Here is a 6,000-nt window from a genome sequence, read left to right on the forward strand (position 1 = left end):
AATGACATCCCTACTCCTATACTCAATGCCTGAGCAATGAAGGTAAGCATGTTAGATGTCTTCTTTATGACCCTGATCACCCATGATGAAACTTTCGAAGAACCCCTGTAGCCAGCCCAGATAAGGATTACACATTTCCTTTATTAGAGAATTTGGTGAGTTTTTTTTAACAACAATTGACAATGGTTACACGGTCACCACTTCTATCCCAAATGCTTATTGAGTTCAAATTTCATCACCTGCTTTGGTGGGACATCATGTTCCCATAGCCTTAGACTGGGGTGCTGTATAATTAGACCAATGGCATCACCACGATGTCAACACCATCCTCAAGAATCACTGATCAATTTCATAATCAGCCATCATTTTTTGAATTCGGGTGTAGTTTTATAGCCAGATGACCTTCCTGCTGCTAGTCCTCCCCATTTCTCCAGCCTGGAGTTGACACCAGTACACACTATCTTGCCTGCACCACAGGATGGGTTATTTTGCAGTTAACAAGTCTTAGATTGAGTCTTGAACAAGGGACTTTCTGGCGCAGAGACAGGAGTGCTGACTGCTCAGCAATATGAAATGCTGGCCCAGTGGTGGCTTGGGATTTGCATCACAGATTTTGGGTGCATTCACGATCCAATGGAAGGATTTTTACATTAAGGAATCTCAGGTTACAATGACTGAATTCTACAGTGAGTCTGGAAAGTTCACCAAACACAGGAGAGGAAAAGAGACATGGAAAGGCTATTCCACCCCACCCCCACCCCATACACTCCCCTACACTAGGGTCTTGGACTCTTGCCTAACAGTCCTGCTATCAGGTCTAAGAGATTAAAGTGCTATTTCCCCATAGCAAGAAAAGTCCAACCACTTAAAACTAGCAGATGTGGAAGAAATGAGCTGACTTGCTTAACTCTTGTAGACAGTATTCCAAAACTTTCCATAACCTTACTAGGACTGTTTAGGTGAATGATATCCCACTTGTAGCTACCAGGTGTCACATTCTGTCATTCCCAAGCAGTATTCTGCATAGTTCTTCTCAGACCAAACACTCAACTTTCTTTTTCCAGTCACCTCCACTCATTCCCTGTTGGTTAGAATCCAGTCTGGCCTAAATGTGATTCCAGATCCACAGTAAGTCCTCTGACTCGTAACTGCCCTCTGAAATGGCCTCGAAAGTTCAATGGCAATTAGAGATGGCTGACAAACACTGCTCTTGCCAGTGACACCCACATCCCATGAAATAATAAAGAAAAAGCAACTGATACTCAGCTTCATCTTTGTGTCATCTCAGATCCATGCCTCATAGTTATGTCCAATTAAGGAGACACTCTAGCTTTTAAGAAACAACAGGATGGCCAAGCAGAAAAATCAAGAAGGCAGTTGTCTCCATACCCAAATGGACAGCAGGTGAATACCTTCACTCTTAGAAACACTCTTCCTCAAAATGCAGAGGAAATGTAGGCTTTAACAATTTTCAAGATGGAGATAAGTTCTTGATAAGCGATGAGGTGAAAGGTTATCGGGGGATGGACAGGAATATGGAGTTGAAGATCTTATTGAATGGCTGAGTAGGCCCAAGGTGCTGAGTAATCAACTTCTGCTTCTAATTCACATTCTCATATAATTGTTCTAGCTTCACAGTGCCTAATGTTAAAAAATTATAATTTATTAGAATTAAATTAAGCATGGTAATAGGTTCAGAAAGGCTGAAAACACAGCTTCATCCTGTCCTGTAACATCAAAATATATCAAAATGTGAACATATTATAAATTACATCAATAGGATAGAAATGTAGGTATATCATTAAAATAAATACATCTCTTACACATGTAATCTAAAAAAAAACGAATACAGTCAAAGTTTTGTATTTGTTATACAATTTATTTCAAGGTTCATTTGATTATTTGGAACATTTGCATGCCAAAGGTCCCTACCGAATTAAACCTTTGAAAGCAATAATCCATCTCATTGATGATTACCGAATTTCACTGTTATAAAATGCATTAATAAAAACAAATACAGGACCCTAAATGTAACAAGAAACTATAATTAATATTTAATTGTTTATAAGAGGCTGTGGCCTCTTCTACTCTTAATAAATTCATTCCTTTACTGTAAAGTTTGGCACAAAACAATTTATTGCCATGTTTGAAAGATTAACCCTGAATCGAGTAGCACTTGTCTTTGAATGGAAACACCAGCTTGAGCTCACCATCAATCCTAAGCGGAAGTGGGTACTGCAGATGCTGGAGACTAGAATCAAGATTTGAGTGGTGCTGAAAAAGCACAGCAGGTGAGTAAGCAACTGAGGAGCAGGAAAATCAATGTTTCGGGCAAAAGTCATTCATCAGGGATGGCTTGGAATGTTCTAATGAAGGGCTTTTGCCCGAAACGTCGATTTTCCTACTTCTCAGATGCTGCCTGACCTGCTGTACTTTTCCAACATCACTCTAATTAATCCTGGGGTATTTGACAGAGTTATCCCAGGATTGTCTCATCAGTGCCTCTGAACTGGGAGTCTCTGCAGTGTCTATTGCTGCAAGGAGGAGAGGCTTGTGGGCATCCTGACTCCAGTCAGAGTGGGTGCCTCCAGTTTCAGTTGATAAAATAAAAGCAATAACTATTCTGACTATACTGTTCAAACTGGTGCAATCTTACGTTTTTTGGGATCAAAGTGTTGACTGCACAGATTCAAGACTGGCTGGATTTCTTTGCAAAACATTACCATTGGGACTGCTTATTTATTTGTGTGGCAACTCCCTTTTGTCCAATTTTACCATTTAATCTTAACACAGCCATTACTCACACACAATCGGTGTCCCTGCATCACCCGTTGCACGATCCACTGCGCCCCTTTATTCTGAGCTTCTTTCACTGTTGTCAAATGACACTTCATTTGTGAAATGCATTTTGAGTCCTCAGATGTCCTATTGTGTTTTGACCTGCTGGATCTTTATTGTTCCTACTGTGACAGAGAAAAATGAAAGTGCTCGGCTAATTTAATTTGAAGCAGTGGAACACATGGAATCTGATTGTGGCCTCCAGGATCACAAAGGTGAATTTATGTATCCACGGGGGTGTTGCAAATAAAACATACAGCAGACAGCCTGCCACAGGGATATGACTTTAATTCAATTATGTTGATGTGAAAGGAACAGCAGGAAGTGCATTTATATCATTGCTCAGAACGCGTTAATCAGTTTTAAGTGAATGATGAGGGAAATGAGTTGTTTCAGTTCTTCACACATATCATAACAAAGCTTCTTAAAGCATCTGAACAGGGTCATGTCCTTTCTAACTGTTGCATTTTAAATTATTGAAAAGATTTGAGCTGGTTTTTCTGGGGTCTGTGTGGAAATGACTGCAATTCTGGCCAGTGCAGATCAGATTTGTGCAGGGAGAAGTCATTCTGAGTCTAATGTCTTGAAGTCTGTCAGGCACAGGAAATAAGAGTGGACCTTCAGCTGTTGCGTTCTTTGAGATGGCATCACATAATCTTCCCAACTGCACACACTTGGCAGTGGTCATTGACACAGCCACCTTTACAGCTCACTGTATCTTCCATCAGAAAGGAATAAACTGTCCTTTACCTGAATGCTTGTGTTTGACTGCCAATCAGGCAGATGTTTTCTCTCACATCTCCAAAGTAAACGGCACAGAGGTACATACAAAGGACTGCAGATGCTGGAGATCTGAAACCAAGATCGGAAATTGCTGGAGAAACTCAGCGGGTCTGGCAGCATCTGTGGGGAGAAAGCAGAGTTAAATTTCAAGTCTGGTGACTCTTTATCAGATCTGTTAGTGGGAGGGAAAAAGTGTTATTTATGCTGAAGCCAGAGTGAGAGAGGAAGGTGGGGGAAGGGGAGAGTGAATAGATCGACGGAGATGAAGCTCACAGAGAGAGAGAGAGAGAAAGAGTTGTGGAGTGGGTGGGTAAACAAGGAGATAATGGTTAGCAGGCCAGAACAGAAGAAAAGCTGAACAAGAGATAATAAAAGCTAAGAGTGAGAGAATGGGTTAGCTGTGGTGACTGCTCCCCATATGAAATGATAATAGGCTTAAGTGTATGTGAGAATGGGCAACTGTGCTAAAAGCAACCCATGTCATTAGCAGGACCGGGTGTGGGATGGGTAAAAAAAAAATTAGGAAGGATGGAATCTGGCTGTAAAGCTATTGAACTTGATGTTGGGTCCTGGGGGCTACAGTGTTCCCAAATTGGAAAATGAGATGTTCTTTGAATTTATGCTGTAACTCATTGGCATGTTTGATGCTGCCAAGTGTTGACCACGGTTACTTTAAATGCTATCCAAAATCCCTGGAGATCCCAAAGTAACTGTAGGTGGCTGGCTACCATGTTAAATTCCTTTGGCAGAAAGCACTGGGGGAAAGAGCTAACCATAAACCTGAATAAACAGTACGGAAGCTATGACAAATTTGTGGAAGAAGTTGAAGAAACAGTGGTGGGGTAGTGGGGGAAATGAAGCTGGTGACTGGTCCCTCAATCAAGTACTGAGTGCTTTTGTAGATAGACTCACTCACACACGTTTACTCCTTGTTGCGGATCCCACAAGGTGACCTCCTTCCCCTCCTTCACCAGTTAATAACAGTTCCAGGGAGATAAACCCATTAAATGGATATTAATTGGATGCTTAATGGCCTCAATTGGTAATGGGAAGGAAGACTGTCCATACACTACTCACTACCCTCCTGCTTAATTAAATGCCACACCAATCTCCCTCACCATGAGGCAAGGCAGAAGATTCCAACTATTTGAAAGGGGTAACCTGAAGGAAGTGTTGCATAAATCATGCGAAGAGCGTTAGAGAGCAAGAACAGCTTGAGCACCAAGATAAAAGTACCGATGCAATGTCAGAAGGAGTTTAAAGATCTCTTGCAGGAGGGTAAAGTACATCAGTCTAACATTGTCTGTTTTCCCTTTGGCAACATAAAATGATTTTCTGTCACTAACTATTCTTTAACCAATAGTATAACTTTCAATAAGCATGACATGGCTGAGGAACCCTCTCCTCTGCTGTATTGTTCTTTGTTTGATGGTCGATGGTTCTATGATATGGCTTCTTGCTTCTCCAGCAAACACTCTCTGAATGCAAGACACAAGAACCTCCCACAATTCATTTTCAGGTTGTAGTGCATTAAACAGCAAAAAATTCGTACAAAGATATACCGCTGATATTTAAGCAAGTAATACTTCCAAGGTTGTGGGTTTGTAAAGAAATGAAGTGTTTGATATCTGTTATTGTGATTGCTGATGATCTTCAACTATCAAGATTGGTAGTTCCTGTAACATATAAATGAGCCATGGGTCACTCAGTGTTGAAGAATTTAATGAACTTTGATTACATCTCCTAATATCTTTATGACATCATTGTAGTGGGTCGAGCTTGTTGAACACCATCAGGTATTAAACCTTTCAGATCCTTCCAGGCACATGTACTACAGGTACAAACTCCACATGCATCAATTAGGGTGGCGCCGTGGCCCAGTGGTTAGCACTGCTGCCTCATAGTGGAGCCAGGTTTAATTCTAACCTCAGGCCACTGTCTGTGTCATTATGGACCAGCCAGACCCCCTCAACATTTGAAGAAAGTAGCCTAACTTTGCTGGTTGTTTTAAGCAGGTGTAGAGTGGATATTCTAAGAGGGATGCAGCTGGCCCAACCACTTAGTTTCAAACAAAGTAGTATTTATTCACAAGATTATCAAATGAAACCAAAGAAAAGAGAACAGAATACAGATTAACTTAACCTATCTGAAAACCCAACAGACTGGATTAGATTCCCTACAGTGTGGAAACAGGCTCTTTGGCCCAACAAGCCCACATGGACCCTCCGAAGAGTAACCCACCCAGACCCATTTCCCTCTGACTAATGCATCTAACACTATGGGCAATTTAGCATTGGCAATTCACCGAACCTGCACATCTTTGGACTGTGGGAGGAAGCTGGAGTACCTGGAGGAAACCCACGCAGACACGGGGAGAAC

This window comes from Hemiscyllium ocellatum, chromosome 36 (genome assembly GCF_020745735.1).
Source record: "Hemiscyllium ocellatum isolate sHemOce1 chromosome 36, sHemOce1.pat.X.cur, whole genome shotgun sequence".
NCBI classification, from domain to species: Eukaryota; Metazoa; Chordata; class Chondrichthyes; order Orectolobiformes; family Hemiscylliidae; genus Hemiscyllium; species Hemiscyllium ocellatum.